General features: G+C 39.7%; 1 pseudogene; it reads left to right on the top strand.

Moving 5' to 3' along the window:
• The first annotated feature begins 352 nt into the window (after positions 1–352).
• LOC102823168 overlaps positions 353–16,359 on the top strand; it is a 19,845-nt pseudogene continuing 3,838 nt past the window's right edge.

Genomic DNA, 16,359 nt, shown 5'->3' with positions numbered 1-16,359 from the left:
TCATTGTTTATAAGTAAGTGAAGATTTAAATTAGAGCATTTCCCTAAATTCTGTTATGTTTTACGACTGCTCTAGACTCTATGGAGAGAGAACTAAGACTACAGTTGGTCATAGGCAAACTGTGGAGGGATTATTTCAATGTGTTGGAAGTCTGTCAGACAAGAGACAGTCAGTGAGGGAGTTCATGCAATTAGTGAAGACGGGACAAGGCTGATGGCTATACCCTAGCGGAGACCTTTGTAGAACACAGCACCTTGCATTAGAGTCCTCTGAATTACTAGTTCTCCAGGAATGAAACCCTCACCCATCATTATTGGGTACATGGAAGTGTCTAATACCTTTCTGATCCAGAATGTGTGATCTATTTTAGGACTCAGTAGTCGTTGAAGATGTGGCTGTGGTCTTTAGCCAGGAAGAGTGGGCTTTGCTGGATCTTCCTCAGAGACAACTTTACAAAGATGTGATGATGGAAACCTTCAGAAACCTGGCCTCCGTTGGTAAGAATGCATTTTTTCTTTATTTTTAAAATGCTTTTGTTGTTAGATGCTGTTGATTTAGTCCTTTGGTGAACAAAAGTATTTTACTCGTCAACTTTGCTCCAGTATTTGGGCTGATGAATGGGAATTGCACAGCTGTAGGATAAGTGCTGGATTATTGACCACAAGGTCAGTGGTTCAAACCCATCGGTCGGTTGTCAGAAACCCTACAGGGTCGCTATGAGTCAGAACCAACTTGATGGCAGTTAACAACAACAGTTAATAGGCATGGTCCATTCATTTTTTATCCTGGCTTTTCCATAAACATAAAGCCCTACGTATTAGAGTGAGGTTTTGTTTCATATCTCAACAGACCTGAGGTTTTTAAAGTGTTTTAAGGGTAAGCATTGACTTCAGAGACCATGACCTTTAGAGAGCTTGTCTGTATTTATTGTAAGTTTGATGTGATTATTTTGTTACAAATAATCCCACATCACTCTCTCTTCAGGGATCCTGAAGACCAAAGCGCTTGTTCAGCCAGGGAAATTCTCCTTGCGCTGCGCTGTCTTCCCTTATGATACGCATTTCTCATGAATTACCGTGTCAGCTAAACCCACTGATGTTCCCAGAAAAGCAAGAGGTAGATACGAGTGTATGTAGATTATACTCATGTAGGGCAACAGTGCCAGGAAGCAGCCGGTAAGCAAAATTTTAGGAAGAACCAGTCGTGTATGATCACCTTTCGTCTGTTGGTTGGTTACATTGTAGTGGCTTACGTGTTATTGTGATGATGCCAGGTATGCCACTGGGATTCCAAATATCAGCAGGGTCACCCAGGGTGACAGATTTCAGCAGAGTTTCCAGTCTTAGACAGACGAGGAAGAAAGCGAGGCAGACTACTTGTGAATGGATAACCCCCGAAAACGTTCTGAACAGCAGCAGAGCATTATCAGATATGGCGCCGGAACAGGAGGCCCTCAGGTTGGAAGGCATTCAAAATATGACTGGAAAGGAGCTGCCTCTTCAACATAGAGTTGACCATAATGATGTGAATGAAGTAATGCTTTCGGAATCTTCGTTTACTGAAGGGGCATATCTCAAAATGAGAAACAGCTGCATACATCTAATAATAATTGAAACATAGAGTGGATGAAGTATGAATCTAGGAAAATTGGAAGTTGTCAAACATTAAATGGAGTACATAAAGATCACTATCCTAGACATTAGTGAATTGAAATGGACTGGTATTGGTTATTTTGAATCTGATAATCATGTTTGACTATGCTGAATAACAAATTCAAAAGGAATATCATTGCATTCATCATCAAAAAGAATATTTCAAAATCTGTTTTAAAGTACAATGCTGTCTGTGATAGGATAATATTCATATGCCTACAAGGAAGACCAGTTAATACTATAGTTATTCAAATTTGCACACCAACCACTAAAGCCAATGATGATAAAACTGAAAAATTCTACCAGCTTTTTCAGTTTGAAATTGATCAGACATGCAAGATATATTGATAATTTGAAGGTCAGATTGAAATGAGGCTAGAAATAAAGATGATCAGTAGTTGGGAAATATGTACTTGGTAATAGAAATGATAGCAAATACCTTTTTGAAATAGCATAAAAAGCGACAATACACAATGACTTTACTAGATGGAATACGAAAGAATCAAATTGACTACATCTGTGGGAAGAGACTGTGGAAAAGCTCAGTATCATCAGCCATACCAAGGCTGGGGCAGACCGTGAAATAGACTGTCAGTTGCTCATATACAGGTTCAGACTGAAGCTAAAGAAAATGCAAACAAGTCCATGAGACCCAAAATATGACCTTGATCATATCCCACCTGAATTTAGAGAGCATCTGAAGAAATAGATTTTATGTATTAGACACCACATCAGGAACATCATACAGGAAGAAAGCAAAAGGTCATTAAAAATACAAGGAAGAAAGAAAAGACCTGACAGGATGTTAGAAGAGAAGCTTAAATTTGCATAAACGTAGAGATGCTAAAGCAAATGGTAGAAAGGAAGTAAAAGAGCGGAACAAAAAATTTCAGAGTAGCTTGAGAATACAAACTCAGATATTATAATGAAATGTGCAAAATTCTGGAGTTAGAAAAACAAAAGGGAAGAAGAACATGCTCAGCATTTCTCAAGCTAAGGGAACTGAAGAACAAATTCAAGTCTCAGCTTGTAATATAGAAGGATTCTATGAGAAAAATACTCAATGATGCAGAAAGCATGAAAAGAAGGTGGAAGGAATACACAGTCACTATATCAAACAGAAATGGTCGATATTCAGCTATTTCAAGAGGTAGCATATGATCCAGAACTAATGGTTTACGAGGGAAAATCCAAGCTGCACTGAAGGCATTGGTGAAAAACAAGGCTCCAGGAAATAATAGAATACAAATAGAAAAATTTCAACAAACTGATGCAGCACTGAAGACATTCACTCATTTATGCCAAGATATTTGGAAGACAGTTACCTGGCCAACTGATTGGAAAGATCCATATTTATGCCCATTCCAAGGGGGGTGATACAACAGAATGCAAAAATCATCAAACAATATTACTAATATCACATACAAGTAAAATTTTGCTGAAGATAATTTAAAAATTGCTGCAATAGTACAGTGACAGGGAACTGCTAGAAATTCAAGCGAGATTCAGGAAGAAGGCATGAACAAGGGATAGCCTTGCTGACATCATATGGATCTTGGCTGACAACAGAAAATGCCAGGATGATGTTTTCTTGTTCTTTATTGACTGTGCAAAGTCTTTAGACTGTGTGGATAACGACAAGCTATGGACAACACTGCAGAGAATGAGTATTCCAGAACACTCAATTGTGCTTATGCGGAACCTGTACATAGACCAAGAGGCAGTTGCTTGAACAGAACAAGGGAACACTGAATGGTTTATAATTAGCAAAGGTGTATGCCAGGGTTGTATTATTTCACCGTATTTATTCAATCTGTATGCTGAGCACATAATCTGAGAAGCTGGATTATATGAATTAAAATGTAGCATCAGGATTGGAGGAAGACTCATTAACAACTTGAAATATGCAGGTCATTCAACATTGCTTGCTGAAAGTGAAGAGGCTTAAAATTCTTTATGGGTTGCACCTTAATTTTTGTCTTAAAGAAGACAAAAATCCTCACCACTGGACCAATAAACAACATCCATGTAAATGGAGAAAAGACTGAAATTTTCAAAGACTTCTGTTTGCTTGGATCAGCACTCATGGAAGCAGCAGTCAAGATATCAAATGACGTATTTGCATTAGGCAAATCTGTTGTACAAGACCTCTTTAAAGTGTTGAAGAGCAAAGATGTCAGTTTGAGGACTAAGGTGCACATGACTCAAGCCATGGTATTTTCAACAGCCTCATAAGCTTTTGAAAGTTATAACTTTCAAACCTCATAAGCGTTTGAAAGTCTTCCTTATTTAAGGAAGACTGTATAAGAATTGAAGGCATTTGAGTTATTGTGTTGAAGGAGAATATAAGGAAGACTATAGAAGAATTGATGAATAAGGAAGATTGTGTAAGAACTGATGCATTTGAGTTATGGTGTTGGAGGAGAATATTAAAAGTACCATGGACTGTCAAAAGAAGAAAGCAATGTGGGTTGGAAGAAGTACAACCAGAATGCTCCTTGGAGGCCAGGATGGCCAGACTTTGTCTCTTGTACTTCAAACGTATAGTCAGGAGGAACCAGACCCTGGAGAATGTTTGGTAAGGTGGAGGGTCAGAGAAAAAGAGGAAGACCCCCCAACAAGTTGGATTGGCCAAGTGGCAGCAGCAATGGGCTCAGGTGTACCAGTGATTATGAGGTTGGTGCAGGACCGGGCAGTGTTTCATTCTGTTGTACATAGGGTTGCTATGAGTCAGTACTGACTCGATGGTGCCTAACAGCAACAGCAGCAACATGGATAACATAGCAAAGAATGGATATTCCAGAATACTTATTTGTGCTCATGAAGATCCTGCACATAGACTTAGAGACAGTTGTTAGAACAATGGGATGCTGAATGGTTTAAAATCAGGAAAGACGTGTGCCAGGGTTGTATCCTTTCGCCATACTCACTCAATATGTATCAGGAAGGACCAAACCCTGGGGAAGGACATCATGCTTTGTAAAGTGGAGGGTCAGCGACAAAGAGGAAGTCCTTTAAGGAGATGAATTGGCACAGTGGCAGCAGCAGTGGGCCAAACATAACAATGGTTGTGGAGATGGTCCAGGAATGGGTTGTTTTTCAGTCTGTTGTGCATAGGGTTGCTATGTGTTTGAACTGACTTGATGGCACCTAACAACACCAACAGCATACTGAATAAATAATCTGAGAAACTGGATTACATGAAGTACATGTCTTCAGGATTGCAGGAAGGCTCATTAACAACCTGTGATATGCAGATGATACAGCCTTGCTTTCTGGAATTTAGACACACTTAAAATATTCACTTAATGAAGATCAAAGACTTTGGCCTACAATATGGATTGTACTTCAGTGGAAAGATAACAAGGATCCTTGCAACTGAACCAATATTTGGAGAAGAGATTGAATTGTCAAAGATTTAGTTTTGTTTAGATCCACAATCAACAATCATAGAAGTTGTTGTTGTTATGTGCTGTGGAGTCGGTTCCAACTCATAGTGGCCCCGTACAGGGTTTCCAAGGCTGTAAATCTTTATGGGAGCAGAAAGCCTCATCTTTCTCCCACGGAACAGCTGTAGTTTCGAACTGCTGACCCTGAGGTTAGCAGCTGGATTCGTAACCACTACGCTACCAGAGCTCCTGATCATGGAGTAGTAGTCAACAAATCAATGGGCATACTGCATGGGAAAATCTGCTGCAGGAGACCTCTTTAAAGTATTCCAGAGCAAAGATATCAGTTTGAGGATTAAGGTGCACATGACCGAGGCCATGGTATTTTCAGTAGCCACATATGCATGTGAAAGTTGGACAATAAATAAAAGTGTAGACGAATTGATGCATTTGAGTTACGGTGTTGGTGAAGAATATTTAAAAGTACCTTGGACTGCCGAAGAGCCAACAAATCTGAGACTTTAGCTCACGTACTTGGCACGTGTTGTCAGAAGGCACCATTCCTGGAGAAAGACATCATGCTTGGTAAAGTGGAAGGTTAATGAAAAAGAGGAAAACCCCAATGTGATGGATTAGCACAGTGGCAGCAGCAGTGGACTCAAGCATAACAACAGTTGTGAGGTTTGCACATGATCGGGCAGTGTTTTGTTCTGTTGTGCACAGGGTTGCTATGAGTTGGTACTGACTTGATGACATTTAACAATGAGCCTTGCATGGAAGAAATTGCACATGAATCAGCCTGTTTGAAAAAGTCTCTTTTGAGTTGGGGACACTACTGCACAGACACCTGACTTCACTGACTTGAGCAATCTTCTCACACATTGGGTTTGGAGACCATTTTTCTTTTTTAATATTACATGTATACTGTGTCCAAAATCTTTCTACTTAAAATTACTCCTAGTATGGCATGTTCACGCTCTTTCCTTATAGGAATATTTCCTGGGAAACTGAGCACTTTGGCAATGGTTAAAAACAATCAGTGAAATATGCCTATGATTTTTTTTGTTCACAGCACCTTTTTCCCCCTAATAATTGTTTTTCTTTTTGTTTCATATTGTGAACTTCAACTCGAATTATTTTGTCAGTGTCACAAAATCTTCATGATGGAGAAAAGTTATCCAGTGAACACATAATGGTACGATTTATGGAGAATAATACCTGGTCCTTCATGTTAGGAGAAACCTCTGAATTATATGACAACAAAGATCAACATGAATATCAGGAGAAACAGTTGAGGTGAGTTTCATTCATACAAGAGAGTGTCTCATTACATAAAATACACATATGTTGGTAGTGTATTGTGGAGTCAGTTCCGACTCATAGCAACCCTGCATAAGGTTTCTGAGGCTGTAAGTCTTTATGGGAGCAGAAAGCCTCAAAATGTTTGTGAAAAAATGGAAGTGAAAGACAATAGAATTAAAAAAATTTTTTTTGAGTCTCCTCATAGATGCTTATAATTTGAAACAGCTGTGAAATTATGTGTTCAAAGAATTCTCACAACAAAATTTTCATAAATATGTGTCAGTTATCGAGTACTTGAAGCATATTTCATGTGGGTAAAAATACCACAATGCCTCATATTTTAGAAAAAACAGTAACAGTAATAATAATATTCCTGCTAGATGATTTAAAGTATGAAACATGAGACAATTCAGCACAAAAACTGTGTGTGTTTACTGTGTTTGGTTGTGGTAAAACGGGAACAGATTTATTTCCAACAGTACATTGTCTGTTTTTCACAGAAGTCACACAGTAGAGAACCTCTGTGGAAGTAATGAAGACAATCAGTGTGGACAAACCTTCAGCTGGATTCCAGATCTTACTGTGCTAAAAAGAAATCCTCTAGCCGTAAATCCTTTTGAATTCTTTGATTATGGAGACGCCTTCATGAATCATCCATCACATAACTATCATAGCAAATACCACAGTGTCTGCAATATTTGTCAGTATAAGGAATGTGGACAGTCCAGCAGTTGCTCCTCACACCTAACCACTCCTAGGAAAACTCTCACTGGAAATAACCCTGATTCAAGTAAGGTATGTGAGAAGGACTTGATTTATATCTCAACTCTTAAGAATCCTATGACAACACTCACTGGCGATAAACTCTATGAATGTAACGAATGTGGGAAAGATTTCTGTAATGTCTCATCCTTTTGGACACATGTGAGCAATCATAAGCATGAATGTAAAGAGTGTTATAAAATCTATAATTGTCCATCCCTCATTTTACATAAAAGATTTCATAATAGAGATAAGACTTATGTATGTAAGGAATGTGGGAAAGCTTTCAGTGAGACCTCATCACTCACTCAACATTTAAGAATTCACAGTGGAGAGAGGCCTTATGAATGTAAGGAATGTGGGAAAGCCTTCAGTCAGTCAGCACACCTTACTACACATATAAGAACTCACAGTGGAGTGAGGCCTTATGAGTGTAAGGAATGTGGGAAAGCCTTTAGTCAGGCCTCATCCCTCATTAAGCATATAAGAACTCACAGTGGAGTGAGGCCTTATGAATGTAAGGAATGTGGGAAAGCCTTTAGGTGCTCCTCACACCTCATTCAACATGTAAGAATTCACAGTGGAGAGAGGCCTTATGACTGTAAGGAATGTGGGAAAGCCTTTAGATGCTCCTCACATCTCACTAAACATATAAGAACTCACAGTGGAGAGAAGCCTTATAAATGTAAGGAATGTGGGAAAGCCTTTAGTGACTCCTCAGTCCTCACTACACATATAAGAACTCACAGTGGAGTGAGGCCTTATGAGTGTAAACAATGTGGGAAAACCTTCTGTCAGGCCTCACAGCTCGCTACACATATAAGAACTCACAGTGGAGAAAGACCTTATGAGTGTAAAGAATGTGGGAAAGCCTTTAGTGATTCTTCAGCTCTTACTATACATATAAGGACTCACAGTGGAGAGAGGCCTTATGAATGTAAGCAATGTGGAAAGGCCTTTAGTCATTCCTCAGCCCTCACTACACATATAAGGACCCACAGCGGAGAGAGACCTTATGAATGTAAGGAATGTGGAAAAGCCTTTAGTTGCTCATCACACCTCACTGAACATATAAGAACCCACAGTGGAGAGCGGCCTTATGAATGTAAGGAGTGTGGGAAAGTCTTCAGGCAATCCGCAAATCTCACATCTCATATGAGAACGCACCGTGGAGAGAGGCCTTATGAGTGTAAGGAATGTGGGAAAACCTTTGGGAGTTCCTCACATCTCACTAGACATAGAAGAACTCACAGTGGAGAGAAGCCTTATAAATGTCAGGAATGTGGAAAGGCCTTTAGTGATTCCTCAGCCCTCACTAAACATATAAGAACTCATAGTGGAATTAAGCCTTATGAATGTAAGCAATGTGGGAAAGCCTTCAGTCAGACTTCACACCTCACTTCACATATTAGAACTCACAATAGAGAGACTGTTCTATGTCAAAACTGGGATGTTTCATTCTTACTGCTGTAATTGCAAACAGCAAATTTCCCAGAGTCTAGGATTAAAGAACAAAGTTTCTCAGTGAGTAAGAAAGCAATATAACTCAGAGGGGTTATTAGAATTATTTTGTGCCTTTGGAAGAAATAGTTTTATTTGGGAGAAAAGAGGGCTTTCCTCATCCAATGATTGCTACTTTATTAATCCAAGCTAAATTTTACCTTTCTTAAAGTGTTTGGCTTTTACAAATAAGGTTTCAAGGAATATAATTGAGTGAAGGTGTTATTATTTTTTGGTTTTACTGATGTGATTTAGCATACTCTAAAATACACAGTGATGTTTTATTTGGTTTAAGATTATTTTGTTTAGTTTCTATATCATATCTATATTATATCAACTTTCCTTTTGTAAAGTTAGCTATTGTTCCCTTGATAATTAGTAAGTTTGTCCATAGGGTGATACTTTGAGACTGTGCTAATACTGTTTCTCATTGTACTTTGACCTAATTCTAGAATCTGTTGATAATTATTACTTATGATTATTACTACTACCATGCTTGCTAAGAGGGATTTCTTGCATATTGTAAATGTTCTGCTTTGTATCGTACTTTGGTCTACTAATTTTAATGTTGAATTTTATTACTGGGCCATTTACCACATGGTATTTTCTGTTCCAATAATGTCTACTATGTTTCTTAATTGAAGTTATTAGGAGTGTGTATATTTTTGATGTGTCCCCATTGTAATTTGTACATTATTTTCTGACAGTGTTTGAGGCTCATTTTTCCTTTTCCTACCCAATTCCTGGGATCAGACTTTTCTCCAAAAAAACCCTATTTCCTTTCATTAGAGAATGACATTTAGAAACAAAGATCTGGGCCTTAGTTATGCTTACTGGTACTCGGCCCTCAAAGTAAAAAGAGCTAGAAAATATGCATGTGGGTATATACATGCAAAGACCCATATTCATACCTCCTTTTAGATGTGTCTGTATATATTTTAAAAACCGCAAGATCACACCTCCATGTGTGATTCCACTCTGGTACCACAGGGGCTTGACGTTGCACCACTTGACGTTGTGCTACACCTTTCTAGTTTAGTAGTACTCCTGGCTCATTAGCCACAGTACATTTTTTGCTGAAACTTGGAATATCCATGTTTATGAATTGCTTCTTGTGATGTAGTAGAAAGCTATTTGGCCTTTGTTTTAGATTCCTGTCAGATTGAAGCTGAGGCTAATGATGAGGGCGGGTAAGATCCGAGGGAGCACCCAATGGCCTTAAGGCATAATTTAGCTTATCATGCATGATTAGCCAATAAAAGTTGGAGACTTATGGGAACTTACTGCTTGATGAGAAATATCAACCCATAAGGAAGGTAGTCTATGCCTTATGACATGGAAACTTTACACAGGGGCCCTCCCAGACCTTGCCCCATGCGTCTTTTCATGCATACATACCCTTTTGTTTTGCTAGATGAAAACTTTTATAGTAAAGATAGTTCTTTTGTGAGTTCAGTGAGTCATCCCAGTGAATTATTGAACCTAAAGGAGCTGTCAGAAGTAAGGGCAGTTTGGACCTCTGATCTTGGTCACAGGGAACTTTCAGGTGTTCAGCCAACATATTAGAAGTTGGGAGTCATTTAGACTCCTAAACTTGCAGCTGGTGTCTGCCTGTTTGGTAACCTGAAGGACAGTGTCCTTAACTTTGAAGTCCTTGGTGGCAAGAGTCAAAGGGAGAAACTTGGTGTTGGAACCAAACAAGGACAGGACTCTGAGATTTCTGCGTGGAAACAGTATTCTGGGCATAGGTAGAAAGAAATTGAAGCCATTAACTGCCATTTGACTCTAAAACAGATGTCTCAACTACAGTATCACATGATTGGTAAAAATTTAAAGGATTGGAAAATGCATTGAACAAGGCTATTATCTGTGCACTTAATGTTTGTACATAGTAATGACTAAATAAATAATTTTTAACAAGTAAATCAATCAATAAATGAATGAATTTAAAGTCAATCAGAGACTTCCTCCATTTTCTGCCTCTCTTTATAAAAGTTTCTGGTTGCACACCCATTCACACCTCCACTGTGTGTGTCAGTAAAAAACGTGGCTCTTTCTTTCAGCTCTGGTTCCCCTCACTCTTTTGATCCATCACATTTGAGTCCTGGTTTGGCAGTACAGGACAAGTACTGGACTGCTAACTGCAAGGTCGATGGTTCAGACCCACCAGCCACTCCTCAGAAAGTCTATAGGGGGGGGGGGCTATGAGTCATAACTGACTAAACGGCACTCAACAACAGCAACAACAGTGTCCTCAATATCTTTTGTCTCCTATTTGCCCTTGGTATATAATCTTTCCAACTTAGTTGAACCCTCTTCTGGCTACGCTTCAGCTCTTTTCAGGGCCTTCATATTTAAGCCTTTTTGAAAAGGTGCTACAACCACCCATGTTCTTGTTTTCAGCCACCAACCCAACCAGCTCCCACATGCTCATGTGTCTAGCAGAGACTTCTTTCCCAGACTTACTCAGAAAACCATCCAGTGGCCCTGAGACAGTTCTGGCGCACAGTGACCCTTTTGTAGGATTTCCGAGACTGTAAATATTTATAGGAGCAGACAGCCTCATCTTTCTCCCTCCTAGCAGCGAGTGAGCTTGAATTACCCACCTTGTGGTTAGCAGTCTAATGCCTAACCCTAAACCCCAATTATCCAATAATTACTGCAGATGATTTATCTTGTCCTAATTGTATCCTTTAGTCACTGTACCACTTCCAGCAGGATATTAATTTTTAAAGGCCTCATATGGATGCGAAAGCTGGACAGTGAATAAGGAAGATCGTAGAAGAATTGATGCCTTTGAGTTGTGATGTTGGAGGAGAATACTGAAAGTGCCATGGACTGCCAAAAGAACCAGTAGATCTGTTTTGGAAGAAGTGCAGCCAGAGTACTCCTTGGAGGCCAGGATGGCTAAGCTTCGTCTCTCATACTTGGGACATATTGTCTGGAGGAAACAATCGTTGGAGAAGGATGTCATGCTGGGTAGGGTGGAAGGTCAGAGAAAAAGAGGAAGACCCCCAACGAGATGGATCAGCCAGGTGGCATCATTGATGGCGTTAAGTGTGTCAGCAGTAGTGAGGTTGGCCCAGGATTGGACATTGTTTCGTTCTGCTGTGCATGGGGTCGCTATGAGTCGGTTCCGACTCGATGGCACCTGGCAACAACAACAAATTATGATTCCTGCTTCATCTATATTTCTGGTTCACCTGTCTAAAGTGCATTCCCTGTTTCTTCAGTTTTACATCAAGAGTCCTCAGTAAGGCCACCACATCTAGGAACCTGTCCATCATCTCCCCAACTGCCCTTTCTATATAGTCTCCTGATCCTCTTCTTTAGCTTTTATTTTAACACTGTTATGAATTGAATTGTCTCACCTCCAAATATATGTCAACTTGGCTAGACCATGATTCACAGTATTATATCATTATTCTTCATTTTGTGATCTGATGTAATTATCCTGTGTTGTAAATCCTAACCTCTTAGATGTTAATGAGCCAGAACTAGTGGGGGAGCCCTGGTGTGGCATTGTGGGTTAATGCTCTGGACTGCAAAGTCACTTTGAACTGCAAGGTCGGCAGTTCAAGCTCACCAGTTGCTACTTGGAAACCCTACACAGGGTCGCTATGGGTCGGAATCAACTCTATGACACTTAAAAACAACAGTTTTAATGAGGTAGGATATAGTTTACAGGATTAGGTTATATATTGTGTTAATCTCTTTTGAGATATAAAAGAGACTAAACAGGAGAGCAGAATAAAGGACCTCAGTACCATCAAGAACGAAGAGCCAGGAGCAGAGCTTGCCCTTTGGACTGAGGATTTCTATCCCGTGTACCTCCTACATCCCAGAGAAGATTGATACACAGACACATGGAGATCACCAAGGGATGCCAAGTCCAAAGGTGTTGACAGGAGAAAAGGACCTTTCCCAAGGACCAACAACAAGAAAAAACCTTCCTCTAGAGCTGATCTTGGAACTTTTATCCTCCTAAACTCTGAGAGAATATATTTCTGTTGTTGAAGTTACTCACTTGTAATGTTTCTATATAGCAGCACTAGGTACCTAAGGCAGGCCCTGATGATGCTCTGTCTCATTCACAAGAGTTTTTATGCTTGTTTGCTGATATTCTATGTGCCTGGGGCCTGTCTCACAGAAGGCTGTCAGAACACTTGGAGCAACAAATGGATGGGTAAAATAATTGCTTATAACATACCAGGCTCATCTTGTTATACCAGCACAAAGAACAGGCCCTACCACTAAGTAGGTGGCCTGTTAATAAATGTGGGATGGATAAAATTAAGATGATAATGATAAAATGGAGTTTCAGATGGTTGCAAAGTAGAATGGAAGAAGAGCAATCTTGCAGGTAACCACTAGAGTTCTTTCCCTGAAATAGAATGTCTTTTAATGTTTTCTTTCTTTCTTAGATGTGGTACCCTCATTTGCACCGGTATTCCAGGAAAGTCTCAAAAACATGAGCTACAAGATGAATGTTGGATCCAGCTTGGATTAGACTATAAGTTTGTTGTTGTTGTCAGGTGCCATCGAGTCGGAATCGACTCATAGTGACCCCATGCACAGCAGAATGAAACAATGTCCGATCCTGGGCCAACCCCACTACCGCTACCACACTTGACGCCATCAATGATGCTACCTGGCTGATCCATCTCGTTGGGGGTCTTCCTTTCTTTCTGTGACCCTCCATCTTACCCAGCATGACATGCTTCTCTAGCGACTGTTCCCTCCTGACAATATGTCCAAAAGAGTATAAGTTTAAAGCTGTCTTTTTAGATAGAGAATTGTAGGAGGACAATGGTAGATTCTTTGTGCTTATCATGGCCGAATCGTACCATATGGCTAACATTTATTTTTTAAAAGCAAGTAACCCATCATGGTAGACCCTCTTGTTTTTTAAATTTTACATATTTAGAGCATCTGAAAGTCTCCACCACCTATATCTTCATCCCGGTTACACAAAAAAGTATGTGTAATCCTTTTTCCAAATGAAACTCTTTAAACAATCACATTTTGTGATATATTTTCCAGGTCAAAAATGTTCTAGGCTTATTATCCCCATTCCTTTACTTGTAAAGGTTTGGTGTTCTACTCCTTCAGCTTTTCCTTTACACTATCTGAACAGTGTCCTTGTTGGATTAAAGCCAGTATTCAAGATTGTTGTTGTTAAGTGCCAGGGAATCGGTTCCAATTTATAGGGACCCTATTATGGTTTCCGAGGAGCAACTTGTGGATTTGAACCACTGACATTTAAGTTAGCAGTCCAGTGCTTATCCTACAGCATCACACCAGGACTACATATTCAAAATTATTGTTGTTGGGTGCCGTTGAATTGGTTCCTATTCTAACGACCCTATGCACAACAGAACAAAATCTTGCTACCCTGACTTCTGAGGATCATTCTGACTGTACTTCTTTGAACACAGATTTATTTGTTTTTCTGGCATTCCATGGTACTTTTAATATTCTTCTCTAACACCATAACTCAAATGCATCAATTCCTTTACAATCTTCCTTATTCATTGTCTAACTTTCACATGCATATAAGGTGGTTGAGAAATACCATGGTTTGGGTCAAGTGAACCTTAGTCCTCAAATTGATGTATTTGCCCTTGAACACTTCAAAAAGGTCTTGTGCACTGGATTTGTCTAATGCAAATTGTCATTTGATTTCTTGACATCTGCTTCCATGTTGATTGTGGATCTAAGCAAAATGAAGTCTTTAACAGCTTCAATCTTTCCTCTGCTTTTCATGATGTTATTGGTCCAGTTGTGAGGATTTTTATTGTCTTTACCTTGAGGTGCAATCCATACTGAAGACTATGGTCTTTGATTTTCATCAGTAAGTTACTTTAAGTTCCTTTCACGTCTAGCAAGCAAGACTATTGTCTGCTTATCACAGGTTCCAATCCTGATTCCATGTTCATATAATCTAGCTTCTCAGATTATTTGCTCAGCATACAGATTGAATAAGTATGGTGTGTGGCGTCTGACATCAGCTATGCTCTGTGTCTGGTGCGGAGAGATTAAACCTGAGTAGGGGCAACAGGCGATTAGAAAGAAAAGGAAGACACAAGACACAAATGAATTAAGTAAAGTTGAGAACAGGTGGGATGCAGCACTCTGATGGAGATACTGTGACCCAGACCAAGTGCAGCAAGTTTATTTTATACACATATCAAAGGGAGGTGCTTGGGGCAGGGAAAAGAGTGCAAGAGCATCTGGTGTTGTTTGTGCATGCAGTAAGCAGGACTTTATCAGAAGAATGTAACTTGTGGTAACTAGCCAAAGCAGAGATTAGAGCAACTAAATGTTTGTGCAGTCTGAGCTAAAGGTCATGGATGTGTACAAGGATATGCTTTGCAAGTTCCCTGTTCCCAGGGTCTGCTTTGAAGACTCTCCGGGGGCAGCCTGACTTGGGTGCAGCCCGAGTTTCTACACCATGACTGTTCAGTTGCAATCCTTTGGTTAAACTACCCCCAAGTTAGAGACCTTCGGCTCAGTTGCTCCCAACAATGGTGAAAAAATACAAGCCTAGTACATAGCTTTCCTGACTTTAGACCATTCAGTATTCCCTTGTTGTGCTCTTAACTGCCTCTTGGCATATGTACAGGTTTCTCATAAACACAAGTAAGTGTTCTGTAATACATATTCTTTGCAATGTTATCCATCCATAGCTTGCCATGATCCATACAGTTGAAAGCCTTTACATAATCAAGTAAGCACAAGTAAATACCTTCCTGTTTTTTTTCTGCTTTTAGTCAAGATCCATCTGATGTCAGCAATGATATCCCTTGTTCCATGACCTTTTCTGAATCCAGCTTGAGTTTCTGGCAGTTCCCTGTTGATATACTATTGCAGTCTTCTTTTAATTCAAGATTGTTGTTATGGGCCGTCAAGTCGATTCTGACTTGGCTTCCAAAGAGCTGCTGGTGGGTGTGAACTGCCAACCTCGTGGTTCAAAGTCCAGTGCTGATTCTACATGGCCACATCAGGAGTCCAATTCCAGATTAGGATATACTTATTACATTATACAGTCAAACTAGTCCTACTGGTTTTCAGAGCAATGCAGTTCTGGGGATACAGACAAAGATCTACAGTGACGCTGAGTCCATAACCAGAGGAAATATTTTGAATGTTATGTGTTTTTAATTTAGAAAAAATCTATGATTTAAAAAGGAATTGCATAGAAATTCCCTAAGAAGAATGCCTTCACAATAAACAACGTAATTTTAAAGGTTTGCTGGTAGCATGTCTTTGAATTTCCAGGAAAACAATGTATCTTGATTTCAGAAGCTCACCAGACCTATGATAGTGCTGGAGTCCTGGTATAACACTGTAGGATCAGCACTAGTGTTTTAACCACAAGGTTGGTGGTTCAAACCCACCAGCAACTCCTTGGAAACCCTATACAGGGCTGCTATGAGTCAATTGATTTGATGGCACATAACAAGAAATGATAGTGATCTGTTGCTATCGTGGTGTCTGAAAGTAGGAGAATCAGGAGTGTGCCCTGAGAAAGAAGAACTGGAAGAATGGCATAACTAAATTTAATCAAGGATTAGATGTGGATCAAGTACTAGTGAAGTGAGTGGGTGTTTTGAAAATGTCTTCTAAGTAAATATTCTGCTCTAGAACACCTCCTCTTCTTACCATGTCAACCCAGTGGACAAAAATAAGCATCTGTAATGCATTTGTTGTTGTTGTTGTTAAGTGCCGTTGAGTCGGTTCCGACCCATAGC

The sequence above is a fragment of the Chrysochloris asiatica genome, unplaced genomic scaffold (genome assembly GCF_000296735.1).
Source record: "Chrysochloris asiatica unplaced genomic scaffold, ChrAsi1.0 scaffold00268, whole genome shotgun sequence".
Classification (NCBI taxonomy): domain Eukaryota; kingdom Metazoa; phylum Chordata; class Mammalia; order Afrosoricida; family Chrysochloridae; genus Chrysochloris; species Chrysochloris asiatica.
This window is presented reverse-complemented; position numbering and strand designations above follow the sequence as displayed.